This window comes from Anticarsia gemmatalis, chromosome 23, assembly GCF_050436995.1.
Source record: "Anticarsia gemmatalis isolate Benzon Research Colony breed Stoneville strain chromosome 23, ilAntGemm2 primary, whole genome shotgun sequence".
NCBI classification, from domain to species: Eukaryota; Metazoa; Arthropoda; class Insecta; order Lepidoptera; family Erebidae; genus Anticarsia; species Anticarsia gemmatalis.
In genome coordinates this window covers 8467652-8490009 of record NC_134767.1, presented here as the reverse complement: position 1 = coordinate 8490009, position 22358 = coordinate 8467652, and positions in this window count along the sequence as shown.

Sequence of the window (22358 nt, the reverse complement as noted above, 5' to 3'; positions counted from 1 at the left end):
TTTCGAGGAAGCCTTAAGGCTAAAAAACCTTCAAAATAACTTAGTAGTATATTCCATCTTGACATTTCGATGCCAAAACTATAATCTCGTTCGAATAACATTTGCCGATAACACCTTAACATCAATGTGTCACGTACGGTACATTTTAGACGAGAGCGGGGTGACAGCGGGGTGGAGGGGGACGTTTGTCAACGGCAAACGTACTTGAAACGTATTGTATACCGTTTCTGACTTTGATCACGTAGACACGCTTAGTTATCGAGTTAGTGAGGATTGTCTCAAATGTGATATTGGAATTTGAAGTACTTACGAAGAATTTTGTAGTACCATAGTCAGTTGCGCCCACCGGTCGGTAAACGATGTGTAGGTTAAGCAAACCATGGCGCGGTCATTACAGGGATGGGTGACCGCATAGTGGTATTTGACCTGGGCGTGTCCGGGCTTCGGAGGGCTCGTAAAAAGTTGGTCCCGGTTGTTGTCAACTAAGATAAGTCTTTGAGTCACTTCAAAGGCCTTCGGGAGGCTTGAACAACTTTGATACTAGGTTGACTTAGTCACAGTCTATGTGATCATAATTCGCGAGAAAGATTGCTTAACCGACCGCATAAGAGTGTGTGGAGGATTTGAAAATGCAAAGTCCTCAACGCGCTCTCTCTGATTCCGGGAGTAGATCCTTGCCCAGTGACGGGGTTTACATTTATTTATTTTATGTACTGTTTATTATATTACATAACTTTTCAACTGAATAAGTAGTTCTGAGTATGTGTGACATGATATAACAAAATTAACTCAATAGAAAGGCGTGCCTGAGCCTCATAGATCGTTTAATAAACTGTTAATCTAAATATGTCACGCGGTGCTATCAAACAGATTGTACAGGCACGGGTATAAATATATGACAATATAGTTGAATGAGACGTTGAAATAATTTTGCTAAGTATATATATTTGTTAGTATTATGTTTTGATGTAACTCAAATTATTGAAGTCTCCTCTAGTTGAAGTCACTTGAAAAGGAAGGTCTGCCGTATTATTTTCTATTTAATTCTTAAAATCTTATATCATGTTTTAATTATACATACTTTTTCGACCTATGAAATCAAAAGACTAATAATCATTAAAATTCGTGTTTATTAAGATAGGTCAGTTTTAAAAAGAAATGGATCATAATATCTATGTTTTGAGAAATACATTAATTATAATTAAAGCACGGTTTTACAAAACTATCTTCATCTTCCATATTCCCATTTCTTTCTCAAAAATATACTGCGAAGAAATTTGGCTAATGTTTTTACGACCGTCAACTAGTCTAACGTTAACCCTCCTCGGGTATATTCAAGTTTCTATATACACTTGTGAATATTTTTAGTAGCAATGAATAACAAAGTGATGGAAACATATTCATGCTCACAGCTGTACAACAGTGTCGCTGTCATCAGACGCTGTGTCGCCGAAACTGGAGCGCTTACATTGAGTTAAATGGAGCGCATGCGCATGCAGGGCCGTTGTTCAATGGCTATTAAATTTGTATGTTTGTTCACTGTCTCGTGGAGACTAGGTTAAGGAAACAATTACTGTTTGCTCTTACAAGTGACTTTGGTATGTCGCATTTCGGAAATATGGTGTGGTAGATAATACAACCTTGAGTATATGCCAATGTATTATGAAATGAGGAATTATTTCATGGGTTCGGTATAGTTTTCTTTCAAGATCATTTTAACAGCATTCATATTATTATTATTATTTAATCAACTAGTTGTATTACAAAAAGTGATCATTATTTCTAGTACACACAAAAACCAGCTCTTTTCCCTATGTTAAAGACACGAAGGACCGATCTATGGGACCTCCATAACCCAGTTACTTGAGTTAAAACACGATACCCCTCGGTAATAGTGGTTGTCAGACTTTCAAGCTAACAACTGTCACACTGACTGTCAAAAATCTTTGTAAATTACAGCCTGGACACACCTTGGAGTTAAATAAATCATAGATTGTTTCAGTAAATAGATTATAACGCCTTTCATAGGCTTGTAAATTTCTGCTAGCTAATATTAGAAGACAGTTTTATTTATAGTAAAAAGGACCAAGGAAAGATTGTTCAAACATGTGATTTTACGGCGCCATGCATTTTTCAACATCTTTCATCGTCATATTTCAGCCAAATTCTACAATTTTTTTGTCAATACTGAATGCCTCCATGGCGCATTGGTTGACATGGTCGCTCAATACGAGTAGTAGCCCGGAGTTTAGTAACGTGCCCGGTATATGGCAATAGGCTCTATTACATGGGACTGACATTGTAAATGGCGAAATGTGGACGGATTTTCATACACCTCTGCCTTCACTTTCGGATATATCAGTCGTGATTTATTATTTATGTATGTAATGCCTTATGAAAATCTGTTAAGTAGTTTTTGAGATGACCGCATCCAGACATACAGACATAGAGTTAGAATATTGTTTTTATTGCAATTACTAATGATGTTTATACAGACTGTAGCAAAAAACTGTTTATTTGTTTATATAAAAACTGTTCTATAAATAATGTTAACATATTATCCCCGGCATATGATTACCGTATGTAATAAATATTTAATTAATAACAAGCTTTAACACGCGACTTCTTCTGCATGAAAAGATTCTTTGAGATAAAAAGTAACCTATGTGTTAATCCAGGTAACAATACTAGCGCCCGTTTGGTATTTAGTTTTCCCGTTTTCACAAAATTGTTCGCTTTAACGCTTTTTCAAGACACTTTTCATCCCTTCTCATCTCCAATCAACATAAATGATTTTTCAAATTTTCAACTAATAGTCACTGAAATTAGCGTATTAAAACATACTCGTCAGCTATATATTATTTCTTTGTATTAATCTGTGTGGCGGATATAGGACGAAAAACTGTAAACTGAAGTGGGAGTGGGCTGGCCATGTTTCGCGCATGCATCCGGAGAGATGGCGAGGCTGGTGACAGATTGGACACCACACGATGGACATCGTTGTCGAGGCCGACCACGACGAAGGTGGCAATATGATATAACGGCATTTGCATATTGCGGGTTCATCGTGGCGGAGCTTGGCGCGGGACAGACAGGCTTGGAAGGAAAGAGGGGAGACCTTTGCCCAGCAGTGGGACACATAAGGGGCTAATAAAAAAAAAAATCAGTTCGGTAGTTTTGCTGTAATTGAGTATCAAACATACAAACTTTCGCATTTATTATAATATGAGTAGGATAAGACGTATTTGCGTCATAATTATTGTTAAACAAATACACAATACACATGTGGTTTCGGCGAGGTTTTTTGGGGTATATTTTCGTGAGAACTTAATTCTTGGCGGGGGATTTTGAACGTTTATGTTTATTGTTGAAATTAGCTTATCTGTAACAATACTTAAGGCCAGTTTGATGGCTTATGACCTATCCTGACTTCTTCTTGTCGTATGGTTAGTGGTCAACCTAGTGTCAAAGTTGTTCAAGCCGCCCGAAAGCCTTTGACATGGCTTAATGAGTGCTATTTTATTGCTCGAGTTGTCTTTAAAAAAAAAGAAAATATTTCCCGGGTAGAAGCTATCCAATGTGATTCAAGTTATAAGCTGTCAGTGTACCAAAATCCCGTAGTTTTTTTCGTAAAAGAGTAACATAAAATGCAATGTATATACTCGTACTTCTACAAACTTAAACATTTATAATATTTAGTAGTATAGAATTAAGAAGAGATGAAAATCTCTTATTAATAATAGGCCGTTACAACAATTCGTTTTTCAAAACACGGAGGAACTCTATACGTATAAGATGGTCACCCATCCACAGACCAACCTCGGCAAGTCTAGTTTAACCTCAGAGATTTATCCGCTCGGCTGTAGTTAACTAAGCCACGAGCGCCTCGGACTATAGCGATGTATTTACATAAAATAATCTTCACTCACGGCCATTATAAAATACATGCACTTAACAGTTCTTAATGAGGAACAGAAGTTTTTGCTAAACCGTTCAACATGATCGTGACATATTGTTTTAAGTTTCGCTCTAATAATTGTGTTAGTAATTTCTAAATTTTACAACATCTTGCTATGGAAAATATCTGTCTTTATCGGTTATACTAGGTTTCTCAGCTTTTGTTTGAAATACATCCACGTTTCACCATTAACAACATTAGTCCCATATAATAGGGGGCGAGTCTGTTGATATTTACCGGGCACGTTCACAAACTCCGGGTTAAAAACCAGGTCAGCCTATTAACAAATATTCTATTGCCTATTAGTAAAATGACCACCACACTGATATTCAGCTACAGCAGCTGGTTTCAGCCAGTTTCAGACGCAGACCCTGCGACTTTTTCGCGGCAAGGAGGTTCATCTCAACATCCTGACTCCTCAATCATTGAAAATTATTTGACAGAAAAACTTTGGCCAACATTTTTGGCCCGACCAGTAGCGGAATTCTCTACAACTGGCACTGTCGAGTATCGAGAGTTTGACATTTAAAATGTACTGATAAAATTGTTCTTAAGGAGTCCATAGTCCGGTACAGGCAATGATCAGATTTTTGTGCAAAATTTCACAATAGCTAGACGCTTATCGGTAGTCGATAGTAATAGAGAATCAAGCTACTAGATATTCGAACTCGGGATTTCTTGATCAGCAGTCATATTTACTTTACCACAGGCAGCCACATGCGTGACAAGAAATAATATACCAAGTAATAGAAATAGACATTTGTTATAAAAACTAGCATGTAACAGACACGCAAGTCAGCATGCGGAACTTCAACACAATAGTATCACTAAACAAAACAGACGGGGGTTTACCAAACTTCCGAGAAAGATTTCGACACATGTGTTTACGTTGGTTGTTTTTGTGTGTAAGTTTGTTTGTTTGTTTGTCTTTAGTGATTGATGTTTGAAACTATTGAGTAGTTTTGCGTGAAATTTTTTACGTGAAAATGTTGAGGAAGTAAGCAGCTTTTAAAAGTACATTATTTCTGATTTTTAAGGTGAAATGCAGAAATGTTTATGTGTGTAGGTATTGTGTGTGTGTCTGAAAAGACTTACATACATAATATATATAAGACCAGAGAACGCCACTTAGTTTGTTAATAACGTCATTAATACATTTTATCTAAATTAATTTATAAAATTAGATTTGTCGTAAAGTCAAAGATTTACGAATGATAAGGAGACATATTGTGAAGCTTAACTTTGGTTTTTAAATTCAAATTCAAACCCAATTGCTAAAACAATTTGAAAATATGACATTTTTATCAGGTTCAGGTCCTACTTTGTTGTACTTGCAGTACAACAAAGTATGTATCTGTAATCATGTATGTATTTGTACTTGTGTGTGTGAATGTATGTGTGTGTGTTTACAAAGAAACAAACACCTTCTATGACTTATGAATCGCCAATAGAAATTCCAATAAAAAAATCAAGTCACAAGTATTTAGTCGTACAGCCGGTGCATTCCAACCAATGAGGTTTTGATGTTATCTGCTAATCCCGTTTATCATTGTGTGTTGACTTATAGAATTAAAAGGTGTTATTTGCCTATTATGTTTAGTAAGCACCTTGTGTGTTTGCAATTATTTAAGGAATAGACGAAAGGTGGTTTAATCTTTCAGGTACAGCTTGAATATCGAAAAACTTTTGTTTATTCTCTAAGTGACAGCAGTTTAAAAATGGCATTTTAGAGTGATTAGTTTGATTTGAAGTTAAATTAACCTGATAACTGAAGCTCATAAAAATGGTACGTAATATCCAAAATGTCTATGTCTGCCATCTTTTAGTCCGAAACAACTGGATCGATCACTAAATCAAATTAAATTTGTCCTAGAGTTTGGTAGTTTTCCGGAAACAACTAAATCTGTTTTTCTACACAATAAAGCCAAGCAAACAAAACCACGGGTTGAATTTAAACTTTTAACCTGTATATTCCTTAAACGCAAAAAAATCAGTCCAAACGGACCTCAGGAATCCGGGATCCGGGATCTCCGTTTCCAAACAGTAGGTCATTACCATTTAACGGGCACATTCCCAAGAAACTCTGAAAAACGCACGCATTGTTTGACCCGACAATCGAACCCGAGACCTCACACTCTGGACCACCGAAGCAAATTGTGCAATCAAAAATAAAACACTGTATGAGGTAAAACGAATTACTTGAAACACTTTTTCCTTAAAATATTAAGATGGGTACAGACTTGAAGCATTTACTGTAACAAAATATTGAGGCGCTTCATTTTACTTATGTTTCAGGTGAAGTTATAAGTAAATTATTCTCCAAATAAAAGACAACTTAACATTTATGATGATCGCTAGAGTAATGGTGTTCTCCATATTAATTAATGCTTAAAAGGCCATTCTTTCTGTATGGCACGCAGCTAGGTTCCTTGACCAATTTTCATCCAATTAACTATTGATATTTTAAAATCTGAGGCTCTTAACGTGGTCATGGGACCTACCTAACTTAGATGACGTTTTAAAATCAGCTGTTAATGTAACAATCAGCTGTTGGCCGTCATATTGGACGCTTCACCACATAATAGGTTTGAAATAGTCTATTACTAATTAAATAAAAAAGGAAGACATATGGAATACTTATTGATTCTTATCACGGGACGTCTTTCAAATCGCAAATATTAGTTAGCTACATGAAATTTTACTGATCTATCTACATGAAAGAAATGTTATAAACACTTATGAACATTCGCCGAACATTTTCTCAGCAAATTTCTTCGCAAATCCATCACGTCGGTGGTCCGAATTAGCATAAAGTGGAGTCAATTTGTCGGGTAACGTGGCGTGTAATGATAGTATAATTATCTCAACGCGAGGCGTCAAGAAAGCCATGTCTGATGATATGCACCAAATGTGTGGTCTCCTTCGACGAGGGAATTTGGAAGGTTTTTTTTTAGAGGTTCTGTAGATTTTATTTTCGTTATGTTTAACGTGAAAAGGAAAAAGTTTGTAGGTATTGTAGTAAGTGGTATACTTTGGTCTGGAAAAAAATGAGTGATTTTATGTATGTATGTATGTATTTAACGTTGACATTTTTCATGTGGCTATAAACTATTATAAATAGTTTAGGGTTGCTAGCAATTATATTATCATATATTGTGCGCTTGTTTTAACCCTAGGCTACTATTGAGAACCCCCTCGGGGAGTTTCCACCTTGTCGTGGTGAGGGGGCTTATTAGCCGTGGCAATCCAGCCACGGTGAAGCTAGGAGGAACTCAACCCGTAAGGCCTGACGTAAGTCGGGTTCGGGGGCTGCCCTCTCTTTCGAGGTGGTGGTCGCGAGGAAGAAAACCTCTATAAAAAATTACTGTGCGTGTCTCTCTGTTTGCAGAGGACACGGGTGAAGGACGGGTGAGCCGTCAGTGGGTGGACGGGCTCGGTGTGCACTCACACTGCCCCGAGCAGACGGGGGGCCAGGCCGCCGCCGCCCTCGTCAACCGTCGCATATCGTAATCCCGCCCATCTTGGGTGCGACCGAGGGCCTTGCCTTAACCGGCCGGGCCGCGAGGAGACAACCTCTATAAAAAATCCCCAGTAGTTTCGACTGCCTCCGTGGCGCAGTGGTTTAGGTCACCACGCCGATACCACTGCATCGGGAGGTCGTGGGTTCGATTCCCACACGGAGCAATTATTTGTGCGATCCACAAATAATTGTTTCGGGTCTGGTTGTGCTTTGTGTCCGTTGTTTGTATGTTTGTAAAAGTCCCCGCGACACAAGAGCAATTCTTAGTGCGGGAGTTGTCTTTTTAAAATGAGAAATGAGAAATGAGAGTGGCGCCCCCTCTTGGGGCCTTGCGTGGTCGGAGTTCACTCGCTATGCGAGGGGCTGGAGGGAATACCAGTCGCTAGCGGCCAACCCTGGGGTACCTCCCGCCCCCCAGTGGTATAAGGGTTACCGTGGTATGGTGCCTCTGCCACGGCGGACTACCCCTTGCAACCCTACTCGTGGGAATCATATGGATCCTTTAAATATCAATAAAACCAATGATGATAGTGGGAGGGGCGAGAAGCCCAAATCTGATGAGATTGGGGGCAAAAAGCCCGGCAGTTCAGACTGCGTTGTTGTGGAGGGTCGGCGCACGCCCAGTTTTGCGCGACCCTCGTCGGTGAGGACGAGGTCCAAGGTCGCTCAGGAGACCAGTGTCGATTCCGACACTGGCTCTGACATGAGCGTGGTATCGGATGCCACCCATCCATCCGACTGCGGCCGTCTTTGGCGCAAGAGAAGACTGCGTCCCGAGTCCGAGGAGTCGGACGGGGCGCGGAAGAAGAAGAAGGCGCCTGGGAAGCGAGTGTCTGGCGACGACGCCGAAGAAAAATCCGCCGTCCAACTGGCGGACACCATTCTTTCCAACCTGGAGGCAGTGGTGGAGGTGGCCGATAAATCCGGCCACCTTAAGGGGACAAAGTCCTTTAAAGACGCCGCCAGGAACATCAAACTGGCGGCATCTGAGTTGAGTAGGCGGTCTGCAACTCAGGAAAATCTTGCGCTCCGGGCCCAGAATCAAAGACTCCAGGCGGAGCTTGACCACATGCGGCGCGAAATCGCTGCCCTAAAGTCCATGGCTATCAACATCCCCAGCACTAGCGCCCAGCCCGAAACCAAGGGTCGGTTTTAGGTCCACTCCTGTGGAACGTAGGATATGATTATGTCCTACGCGGTGCGCTCCCGCCGGGCGTCGGCATATTCTGCTATGCCGACGACACGCTGGTTACAGCCCGGGGGAAGTCGCACCGCGACGCGGAGGTGCTGGCCACAGCTGGGGTCGCACAAGTCGTCGCTCGCATCCGGCGGCTGGGTCTGGAGGTGGCTCTCGAAAAGTCGGAGGCCCTATTTTTCCACGGGCCCCGACGCCGCCCGCCTCCAGGATCCAGCATAATAGTAGGCGGAGTCCACATCGACATTGCGCCGTCGATGAAGTATCTTGGTCTTCTTCTCGACGGTCGATGGGACTTCACAGCCCATTTCAGACAGCTGGCCCCCAAACTCGTAGGCGCGGCAGGCGCACTCTCGCGTCTGCTGCCGAACCTTGGGGGGCCAAATAACAACTGTCGACGGCTGTACGCCGGGATCGTGCGGTCAATGGCCCTATATGGCTCTCCCATTTGGGCCAATGCCCTGTCGGCCAGGAACATCGCCGCGCTGCGGCGTCCACAGCGCGTCATGGCCGTCAGGGCCGTGAGAGGCTACCGCACGGTCTCATACGAAGCGGCGTGCCTACTAGCTCGAACGCCGCCCTGGGACCTGGATGCAAAAGCCCTCGCGTCACTATATAAATGGCGCGAGGAGGCTCGAGGCGGAGGCTTCCTGCCAGCGCCTCAAGAAGTCGAGGCGCGCAGGGCGGAGCTCCGCCAAGACGTCCTGGCGGCGTGGAAGCGACGACTGGAGAACCCCAGCGCCGGCCTCATTACCATCGAGGCCGTGCGGCCGGCGGTCACGGAGTGGCTGGAGAGAGGGCACGGCGCGCTCACATTTCGGCTGACGCAGGTCTTGACCGGACACGGATGTTTCGGCAAGTACCTGTGTCGCATAGGCCGTGAGCAGACGCCCATGTGCCATCATTGTGGAGACTGCCCCGATACGGCGCTGCATACACTGGCACACTGCCAGGCGTGGTCGTCGCAGCGCCGTCAATTGACCGGGGTAGTCGGGAGCGACCTCTCGCTCTCGGCCGTGGTTCTGTCCATGGTCGGGAGCGAGGCAGCGTGGTCGGCCGTCGCCTCATTCTGCGAAGATGTAATTTCCGCAAAAGAGGCGGCGGAACGGGAGCGGGAAATTAACGCCCCCCTCCCATCCCGCGCAAGACGCACTGGGCGTCGTAGGCGCCGGGACGATCTCCGGCCCCCGTGACGCGGACCTGTGGGCGGCGGAGGCGGAACGCTCCGTCGCCTGGACAGGGAACAGGTCCGAGAGGTGGGGGTGTGCTGTGTGTTCCTGGCATGCCCCCTTGAAGTGGAGAGCTAGGGGGGGGCAATCTCCATGCCCGCCCCCGCTCGAAGGTGGGCCCGCATCCAAGGCGGGCTGTCACCGGCTGGGACGCGGAGTATCCAATTGGAGGTACCGTGTCCTGGCCACTTTATGGTGACTATTGAAGGAACACCGTCAGGTTTTTAGTCGGTATGCCCAAATTTAAAGCCGGAACGCCTAGCCGGCGGGAGAGCCCGACAGACCCCCGTTTCCTCCCTGGAGCGGGACATGCAGTAATGCATTTTCCTGACGAAAAAAAAAAAAAAAAAAAAAAAAAAAAAAAAAAAAAAAAAGGCTACTATTGAGAAAAGTTCTACACAAATTAGGAATATTCCAATACAAATTTAAAAATCCCAATATTGTTTTGCTCGGCCCAGGAGTAGAACCCGGAATTCCATGATTAGCTGTCACATACACTTCCGCTAAAGTTAAAGAGACAGACAGATAAATAGTTATTATACTATACTATTATTTGGACTGTCCAGACATGACTTTATTACAAAATTCAGCACAAATGAGGTCCAAAATCATCAATAACTTCAAATTAAGTCATTTAACTTAATCGTTATCAGAATACCTCGATAAACCACATTATAGCCGGTACCCTAATATTTTACCAACAACATCTATATACAGTAAATGTACTTTCTCATGTAAATGAAACAAGTATATTATGCGGCTCCACCCGTATATACCTAGTATTAGTGACGGTACGTTAATTTTCAATTGTTAATACTTTCTACAAACTATTATTTTATTTATGAAATATTAAGTTTTGACGCCCGGAGTGTTTTTTATTAGGTTTTGTAGTTTGCTGTTGTATATTTTTTGCAAGAGGTAGGTTTAAGTAATCGCTTTTGTTGTTGTCAATGATTCAAGTTTTTACTTTTAGCAGTTGTATGTGTTGCAATTGGTTTAAGTAATCGCTTGCGTTGTGTTGTGAGTCGATGTAAGCTGCTATTTAAGTAATGGCTCCCAATGTTAGTTGTCGCCAATTCAAGGTATAATACAGTTGTGACTTTTTAAGTTATTTTAAAGGGTTTTAAAAATAGCTGTCACTTGCTTGATGAATGTATCTCTGAGAGTTTTACAAAGTTCCCAAACCCGCACTTAGCCAAAATAAATGGCCATGACGGATACAAGGCTTAATCATATCTTTAAGGGAGGCGGCCTGTGTCCAGCAGAGGTTATTGATTTTATAATAATTTTAAATTAGGAATGTGTGTAAAAAATGATGTTCGTCTTGGTTTTGTATATTTTTAAATAAATATTTAAGGCTGTATTTAAAACTGTGTAATTTAGAAATTAATGCAAGCCAATATTAAGGCAATAAATGAAAGCCTCGGACAGTGTTCTCTGTTAATTTTAAACATTGGAACCTTTATTACTCATAGTGTCATTAATTGCTCATAACCGAAAATCGCATACAAAAATTCCTACTTATCACTACATTAATCAAAACCTCAGAATTATTCAATATATATATAATTCGATAGCCAAGCAACAATTTGTCAAATTTTCTATGAACTCCATACAATAGTCATATTTCAAAGAAGACTTTATACTAAGGCGGCCGACAAACAATGTATTTGTTACTGTAAAAGCCCGAACGATGGTAAATCCTAAGATTTTCCGGTATAACCTAAGATTTACCAACTCGCAATGGTAAAAGTCCGAACAATTCTTTTAATTCGAACTTTTACCTATACTCACTTGATGATGTCGAGATGTCGCCGGAGCCCCGCTTCGCGGGGCTCCTCCTTCTGGGTGGTTAAAAAAAAATAACCACGAAGGCTAAGGTGGGAGCTTCGCTTCGCTCGCTCCCACCTTTGCCTTCTAACCTAACCTACCCATGTCGCTTTGCCCAAAACTCCTTCTTTATAACTATGTCACAGTATATAATTATACCGTGAAATAGTTATAAACATAGTTATGAAGGAGGATTTTTTTATATATCGTAACATAGCTTTTAAACTCTGGCTTGTTCGGACTTTTACCATTGAGAGTTGGTAAATCTTAGGTTTTACCGGAAAATCTTAGGATTTACCACAGGTCGGGCTTTTACAGTAACATATTAACTCTACAGCATACCAATTAAGACATAAATATCTAAACGCTTGATAGATCTACGTATACTGGTTTATAATATAAAGGCTATAGCGTCCATTTTAAGTTGGTCTTACTTTGAAACTTTGCGAGAGGTCAGGTTAGTCTGGATACTTACTACTATCAAATATCGACAATCGGCTAGTTATCGAGAAGTTTAGTATGAAAACCTGATCACCGCAAATGGTGGATGCCACATCAACTAACTATTTGGTACATTTTAAATTCCAGATTTTCGGTACCTCTTAGTACCGACTTGAAGAAATGTTGTTCAAAGCCTTTGACGTGACTTACTGTCATCTTAATTGTCAACTCACCCATCTATGGAATGACCACTGAAAGAGTTGCTTTACCCACTGATAGTTCACCAACCGGTGAGTGTATGTGAGTGAGTGAACCCCGGTTTCTAAGTAAATTTAAAAGTAGTTTATCTATTCAATTGCGTTTTTTACATGAGTTTTGACACTATTGAATAGATAAACTACCGCTAAATGTACCTCAGAATCCGGGGGTTAGTCCAGTGCAAGTAGAGCTCTCTAGGGTCGGTCAATGTATAGGCCAAATTATAATGGCTATATAAGTCATTTGGTGTACCGTCTAGTATAAGATGACCTCTTCAAAGTTATTTAAGAAAGTAGGCCCAAAGATTCGCCGATAAATCTACTTAAAAGTAACTAACAGTAAATAAGTAGTCATTATGTGTATCCGGTATTAAAAACATGATGTTTTATCTATACTAATCTATACTAATATTATAAAGCTGAAGAGTTTGTTTGTTTGTTTGAACGCGCTAATCTCAGGAACTACTGGTCCAATTTGAAAAATTCTTTCAGTGTTAGATAGTCCATTTACCGAGGAAGGCTATAGGCTATATAACATCACGCTACGGCCATAAGGAGCAGAGTAGCAACAAAAAGTGTTGGAAAATTATGATCCATTCTCTTTATGTGACGCAAGCGAAGTTGCGCGGGTCAGCTAGTGAATGTTTATACATATTAATGTGGGAATTAGAGAATTTACGACGTTCTAATGATAAAAGCGTGACCTTGAATATTTATTGTGAATTTATGACGGAAAGTGAGTTTAGTTGGAGTTTGTTCTGAAAATAACTTATTTTAAAACGATTTTTTATTGATTTATGACTATTTTATGAGGTTAAAACTGTTCTAGATTGCACAATACAAAATTATAATCTCTTTACGACTAAAGGACTGCCTCCGTGGCGCAGTGGTTTACGTCGCCAGGCCGCTACCATTGCCTCATTGTGCTTTGTGTCCGTTGTTTGTATGTTGGTAAAAGTCCCCGCGACACAAGAGCAATTCTTAGTGCGGGAGTTGTCTTTTTAAACAAAAACAAAAAGAAAGAATTACCTTAGTAATGTTCACTGTCACAATATCAAGCATTTAAATATTATTCAATCAACATCATCATCATCTCAGCCGGGAATCGTCCACTGCTGGGCAAAGGCCTCCCCCATCGAGCGCCAATAGCTCCGGTCCGACCGGTCCTGGGCCGCCCTCATCTATCGGACTCCGGCAACCCTTACCAGGTCGTCGGTCCATCTTGTGGGGGGCCTGCCAACACTGCGTTTCCCGGTTCGTGGTCGCCACTCCAGAACCTTTCTGCCCCAACGGCCGTCGTATTCTTCAATACAGCTTCTAAATTACTTAAAGATTTGCAAACAATAACCGATTATCATTCAACAGCATCAATAAACTAGCTAATATTATCCTTAATACTGTCGTAATACCTCGTAAAACTTTCCTTGAAGGCGTTAACTAAGGCAATAACACTTGTTCTGTAGAACTCGTAAAATGTACGTGTCATACATGCCTTAGCAGCATGGGGAAACCCAAGGAGTTCATTGATGAAGTTTATCATTCACTAGCTGACCCGCGCAACTTCGCTTGCGTCACATAAGAGAGAATGCGTCATAATCTTCCCCGTTTTTGTAACATTTCTCGTTGCTCCTCAGCTCCTAATGGTCCTAGCGTGATGATATATAGCCTATAGCCTTCCTCAATAAATAGGCTATCTAACACTGAAAGAATTTTTCAAATCGGATCATTAGTTCCTGAGATTAGCGCGTTCAAACAAACATACAAACAAACAAACTCTTCAGCTTTATAATATTAGTATAGATTAGTAAGCATGTACGCCTTCAAATTTCTGCTACTAAGGGGCTTGAAATAAAAAGTTATTAGGTAAAAAATAAAAAAACAGACGATTGGAAGACATCCCTCTTTTTTGAAGACGGCTAAAGAGAATGTGGTACTATTTGCCTGATGTCTCACTGTTGGGCATATGCTTATAGTAATAATACGGTAATCATTATAAGAAATCAAACCTGAGACCTTATGATTAACAATCTCACAGCGATAGATCCAATCAGTAACCAGTTATCATATTATCTATAGAAAATATCAAATAAAATCATTTCTATGTTAATAAAGGAAGTATGGTCTAAGACCTTATCTTTGAGTAAAAGTAGTTAACACAGGTTAGTATGGTACTGGGCCAATGTCTATGAAAAGTGAAATGTTTAGTCAAACAATGCTTGTCATACTATTAATGTGAAAGTTTTAAAGGATATAGAATTGTATGAGCAACTGCTCGTTTGGCGCAGTGGTTAAAGTGGTCACCTCGCCGCAATAACCGTAGCGCCGCGTGTGGTTCGAATCCCACTAGGGACAAATCTGGGCGATGAGCACGAGTATTTGTTCTGAGCCTGGTTGTAAATGTATCTATTTAAGTATGTATGTATTTAGAAGAAATAAGTATGTTTTTCAATTATTTGGTTACCATACTCTGAATCTGACCGTGTGTGAGTTGTCCAATGATATTTTTTTTATTTATTTTTAACTTATCGAAAGCTTACGCTATAGTTTAATTTCAAAATAGCAAATTTTTAAAATTAAACTATCCATAATTATTAAGGACTCAATGCAATTAAATGAAAAAAAATTAAGGCGTAGAAATTTAAATCTCTGCGAAGTTTAGACTATCGCAAAGTCTAGCTGTTAATCAATTGTATTTTAATATAAATAAAAAAGAGATTTTGTCCGTCTGTACTGTAAAACTAATGTCAATGTTATCTGGCAAAGTGATAGATCTTAGCACGGGGAATAATATACCCACAATACTTAATTTCTTCGCTGCGAGTGAAACCGCGAACAAAACCTAGTGTAATGAAAGTCTGTTTGTAAATACTCATTAGCGAATTTACTTTTGGTAGAAAAGCAATTTGTGTTAGTAAACAATGTATGTTTGTTTGTTAGACACAAGAAGATCTATGTAAATAGGTGTAGGTGTGTATTTACTATGTGATTCACATATTGACAAATATAAATACAAGGAACTTTTCCTTCTAAAAGCATGAATATTTAGGCTAGGATTAGGGAAACGTGAGGAGAAACAGTCATCGAAAGAATAATAATGAATGACTTTATAAAGTTATAGTAATCAAGTTAATCAAGGTCTCAGGTTTATAGCTCACTAGCTTTTGCCTGCGACTTCGTCCGCGTGGTTTGTGACTTGAAAAGAATATTCATACAATCTTACATCCCCCATTTGACCGTCTTAGGGGTAAAATTACGATCCGTGCAGTGGTTTGGGCTGTGCGTTGATAGATGTCACAGATGACACTATGTCAGTCAGTCAGTCAACTTTAATTTAAATATTTAGATAAGGGTTTTTAAGGAGCTTTCTAATCAAAAATCTTATGTAACCTTATATTTGTGGTAATTTGGTTAATGGCGCAAACCTGTTGACAAGTTCAGTTCAAAGTTTCATACCCTATTTCATGTTTCGTGATTTTGTCGTGAAATCATTCTAGGCCGATCTGCGCATTTGCTATGTAAATACATAATATATATTAGTATCTTATGGATATCTTTAAGTCTTATCTTTTGCCATTTTTCCTGTAACTCGGAAAACCCCACACGACACACACCGTTCATTCTCAGAAAGACTTTAAAATGTTTATAAAGCAAGTCATTTTCATTCATAAATTGAATCTGTAAGACAATGTAAATATTTAGTCATTGTCAACAATAGCTGGTGATAGCGGTAATTAGTGTAGAATCTAGATTACCTGGCTATTACGGAGAATTGATTGAAGTACCGGTATTTCTTTGAAAGTTAATGAGTTTGTTATGTCATTTTGAAGAAGAATTTTTGAGGGTGGATTTCTAAATTGTGTGTCATCTATTCGTTTGGTTTATGTAGAAAATATAGTTAGAGTGGTTTTTAGAGTTTGCCATACCAATTTTATTGCAATGATTTTTAGTTTTATTTGTGAAAATAATTATAACATTATTTAAACAATCGTTAAATTAAAATTGTATCTGGTTTAACAGTTGGAATTGAAGTTAAACTTTCATTTTCAAGTTAGTAATTTTTTTTTTTTACCCATGGCTTCCACAAGGTTTTTCTCCCGAACGAGGTATTTATAATCAAATAAGCTATTTTCTGATTTAATATCTGTGGAAATGTTATCCTTACTGTGTAAATGTAAATCTAGGTAATAAAATGTTTGTAATGTTTCGTCTATATTGGACAAAATTTTATTTTCGTTTCCGAAATTTCAACAAAAATATTCAGTTGTTTTCGCTTTGTAAACCAAACATCTATTTCTTATTATTTATTTATTTTATTATTTATTTATTTACACATTCGTACAATTTCTTCCGTAGCTACGAAATAGTTATTTTATAATATTAATAAGGATCTAGGAACTCGCAACATAGAGTGTGTAGAGCAAATATACAAGTACAAACTCTCTGAATACTTATGAGCACGCACTACAAGAGTTTTCACATTAAACAACTTGTCTCTACCCTGTGCTCTCTACTAGGTAGAGTCGTGTCAATATGAACTAAGTTAATATAGAACTTAGATGGCTTGTTTCCGTTAGTAGTTTTTTCGTTGTTTTTGTCTAATTTGTTATGAAAAATGAGACTTTTTAAGAGTTATGTTTGTAGAGTTTGCTTCCGTATAAACGTAATAGTATAATCTATAATATAAAAATGAATCGCAAAATGTGTTGGTAAGCGCATAACTCAACAACGCCTCGACCAATTTGGCCAAATCTTTTTTAAAAATGTTCGTTGAAGTTTAAGGATGGTTTTTACGGCGAGAAAAATTAGAATTATCGCTGGAAAAATCCTAAAAATAACCCTTTTCTTTTTCTCATACAAATGATTTGTAACTAAAACGTAGTCAATTTGAGCTTTATTGCTATGGTATAAAGTTCATATCAAAATTACATGCACTCACTGTTGTCTAAGCAATGTAGGTGTGTTCGTTGGAGCACAGAATACATAGTTGGATGAGTTTAAATGTCGCGTTCCGAAACTCGCGTTTCTTTTGTATTAGTTTCGGCACGCGAGATAAAATGCATCAGTTTCCACGTCATTACATCAGTCAAACAAAAATCGCGTTACCAACAGTGTTTTATTATTTTTAATATCCAAATTTTACGTAAATAAAATAATTCGTACGGCTTAAAAGGATTTGACTTCAAGTCATATCAAATTAAAAAAAAAACAAATTGTCTGTGACCTAACCTATTGAGTTTGCTTTTGTCAACTAATACACGAAACAAATTCGTATATCGTGGTGACATTCAAAGCAATATTACAGCACATGAAAATGAAAAAGAGAAAATGGACAAAGAGTGTATTTTACAGCACAGAACGCAGTACAAAGAGCTGCTCAGCCACCATCTACTACATTAACCAGTTTTAGTTCAGGAGATTTTTTTTAAATACGTATGCAAAAAAACATTTACAAATCTTTTTGACAGGACGAAGTCTGTCGGGTCAGCTAGAAAATGGACAAAGAGTGTATTTTACAGCACAGAACGCAGTACAAAGAGCTGCTCAGCCACCATCTACTACATTAACCAGTTTTAGTTCAGGAGATTTTTTTTAAATACGTATGCAAAAAAACATTTACAAATCTTTTTGACAGGACGAAGTCTGTCGGGTCAGCTAGAAAATGGACAAAGAGTGTATTTTACAGCACAGAACGCAGTACAAAGAGCTGCTCAGCCACCATCTACTACATTAACCAGTTTTTTTGAGACATGCCAAAACGATGATTTCGCACAAACATTGCTATATTCTGAAATGCCAAAATATTATACCTGGAATCAATCCTCAAGGAGATTTATACGACGGAAACAAGGAAAACCAGTTCCAGGATATACAGATGTATATTCCGCCGATGCGATTGGCCGGATTTATTCAGTACATCCAAGCAATGATGAATGTTTTTATTTACGACTGCTATTAGTCAATGTACGTGGCCCAACATCATTCCAACAGTTACGAACTGTTGATGGTGAATTGTGCGGATCCTACAGAGAAGCCTGTCAACGTTTGCAATTGCTTGAAAATGACGCTCATTGGGATCAAACTCTCAATGATGCTGTAATATCATCACACGCTCATCAAATACGAACATTGTTTTCTATAATCATATCTACATGCTTCCCATCAAACCCAATTGATTTGTGGATCAAGTACAAAGATTATATGTGTGATGATATTTTGTATCAAATACGGAATAGAATGGGAAATCCAAATATACAAATCAGTGAAGAAATTTACAATGAAGCATTGATTTCAATTGAGGACATGTGCTTGATAATGTCAAACAAACTATTAATTCAATTAGGCCTGACCGCGCCCAATCGTCCAATGCATGATGCTTTTAACCAAGAGTTGCATCGAGAAAAACTGTATGATCTCAACGCTTTGAAATGCATTAAATATGCAAAGCAATGAAACTCCAACCTGCAACGATTCGAAGAACTCTGCAATGGCAAAGGTTTTGCAGCAATGTCAATTGATTGTTTGGGATGAATGCACGATGGCACATAAAAAATCTTTGGAGGCTTTAGACAGAACCTTAAAAGATCTACGGAGCAATAATAACCGATTTGGTGGTGCAATGATTTTATTAGCAGGAGATTTTCGCCAACATTGCCAGTGATTCCACGATCAACGCCAGCTGATGAACTCAATGCATGTCTAAAGTCCACCAATTTGTGGAATCATGTTAAAGTACTACATTTAAGCAAGAATATGCGCGTCGAGTTGCAAAATGACCAATCTGGAAACATATTCTCTAAACAACTCATTGACATTGGTAATGGCAAATTTCCTATAGACATGTTGACTGGCTGCATTAACTTTCCTCAAAGTTTTTGTCAGTTAACTCAATCAAAAGATGAACTTATTCAAAAGGTGTATCCAGATGTTTCTCAAAATTACAGAAACTATGATTGGTTGAGCGAACGAGCTATACTGGCTGCAAAAAACATAGATGTAAATGAATTAAATTTCAAAATTCAAGAACAAATTACAGGCGAATTGAGGATATATAAATCAGTTGATTCGGCTACTAATCAAGATGATGTAGTCAACTATCCACCGGAATTTTTAAACTCGCTGGATTTGCCAGGATTGCCACCTCACAATCTTCAATTAAAGGTTGGATCGGTGGTTATAATGTTGCGAAATATCAACCAACCGCGTCTTTGCAACGGTAAACGGTTAGCGATAAAAAAATTACTAAACAATGTGATAGAAGCAACTATACTCAAAGGAAAGTATGAAGGAGAAGATGTTCTCATACCGCGCATCCCAATGATTCCGACTGATGTGCCATTTGAGTTTAAACGACTACAGTTTCCAGTGCGGCTTGCTTTTGCTATGACTATAAACAAGTCCCAGGGGCAATCATTAAGTGTTTGTGGTATTAATCTAGAAAACCCATGTTTCTCACACGGTCAATTATTGTATGTTGCCTGTTCCCGTGTTGGAAAACCATCAGATTTGTTTATCTATGCGCCTGGTAATTAAACAAAAAACATCGTATACCACAAAGCACTACAATGATAATAATAATAATTATGATTCACATGATTAACAATAAAGCGATTACTTACTTTTAAATCCTTATATATTATGTTGTATTTAATTATTTTTTATTCACAACGTCCTATCACCAGGGTGAAGGTTCTGTTCAGGAGATTTTTTTTAAATACGTAGGCAAAAAAACATTTACAAATCTTTTTGACAGGACGAAGTCTGTCGGGTCAGCTAGTATATTAATATAATCACCAAAATTATGTTTACACATTATCACTTAAGTAAATATTTGTTCTTTTTTTCGATTCCTATAGAGAGAATTTCGTGTTGCAATCGAACTCGAAACATTTCAAACTCTACATTTGTTATTAAATCAAATCCACTCTTACTCTGTCTACCGTATGGAAATCAAACCAACTACTAAATAACCGTTGCATTGCGCCACGGACGCCATCAATTCTTCCTTGTACATAAAATATGATTCTAACTTACTAAACATTTTTTCTTTAAGTTCATAATCTTACCAACATTACGTGACTCACGTTGTTATAACGCAAACGGTTAATTAATCTATTGTAACCACCAGTTAAATACAATTAGTCGTCCAGGAATTATCAAGGGAATCCCTATCCAGAAATGAGTCATACTTTCCAAGGAACAATGGGAATGACTGGATTTTGGAAACTGGGACGCCCTGAAAATATCTGTAAATATATTTTTAGTAAATATTATATATGTAAAAGTGTGTAATGCTTTCACGGCTAAACTATTGAAGAGATTTTGATGAAATGTTGAATGTAGTAGATTTGGACTCAAATATGGCCTAGGTGTTTTTTGAAAATCTTTTTTTGTTTTTGTAATATTTTCATATTTATCACGTATCGGCAACAATGCTCTGATTGAAACAGTTTACCCCCTTTGCCAGGATTTTCAGAATATCCGAGCTTTAAGTTAAAAAAAAGTGGAACTAAAATTAAATAAAACCGAAAAATCCATTATTAATATCAAGTAAATTGGAATATAAACAAATAAGGTATAGTAACCTTTAATTTTAAATCACGTTTAAGCCCCGTTGCATTATAAGACGTGCACAAGTCGCGAGAGCTTTAAATCGTTAAAAGAAAGATATTCTTCAAAGATCTAATTAATTTTACTATCCAATCCGTATCTGCAAAGATCTTGACCTCAAATCATTGTCAGGTCTTTTCATTCAAATTAAACCAGCTGTGGTCTTCATAATGACTGAAGCATGATTACGTAAAATCCTATGTATTATACGTACTTATGTACACAGATGATCTAGTGAGTGTAAATACAATTTGTAGCCTAAATTGATCTGCGGCTAACCTTGCAAGATCTGTTTAAACAACATTTTGGAGGTCAGAACTGGCTAAATAGTAAACAAATACATTCTGAATATTGAAAGATTTCTGCAATTTTTGTTTGAAAAAATATTAGTCGATTTTAAATTGATAGCAATTTTAAACTTTCCGTGTTCTCAACTTAGGCTAGGGACTATTAGTTTAAAAATCTATTAAATTTGAAGTGGTCACTCATTTATAGACTGACTCGTGTTAATTGTTGCTTGACCTAGATTGTTCATGTAAAAGTAGAAACATTATTTGCGACCAAAATAATCCTTTCTTATTATTATTTTATTAGTCTACTCATAATGCAATATTTTAAGCTCACCTGAAAACAAAATACAGAACTCACAGAATACTTAACATTATGGTACTATGCAAAAAAACTTGCTTTCTGTCTGTCTATCTGTTACACTTTTACAGCTAAGCTACTAAACCGTAGCTCCTATCCCAAGCACTGTAATTCTCCCATAACATAAAAAGCATTTTATACAAAAATAACCCACATTTATGTCAATATGTTTTCAAAGTAAATGTAACGATAACCACGTCTCAGTAAATCCACTTAGCATTTAACTAGATGAGCACTAAAAGGAAATAATAAAACAACTAGCACTTATCCTACATTCTGCATCACTTTTTCTCTGAAGCAAGAGTTTTAATGCATTTTACTTTTAACTAAGTTATATTTTTTATTTATATTTTCATGTTCTTCTTCAAACAATCCATCATCTTTTTTCGGTCTAGATTTTGCTTTAGGCATGAGGAAGAGACAGACAGACATAAGTAATAATAAAATAATATATACATACATAACATATGTATAACACTTTCCTCTCATAGGGGTAGGCAGAGACCAGAGAATGCCATTGGTACGATCCTCACAATCTTTCTTTGCTTCATTCATATTCATACATCTTGTCATACAGATATAATCTGTGTATGTCTTTCTAGGTTAAAAATATTATGTTGATTAGTGGTTTAGAAGACAGATTAAACTTAACTTAACTTTGACAGAGGTTTTC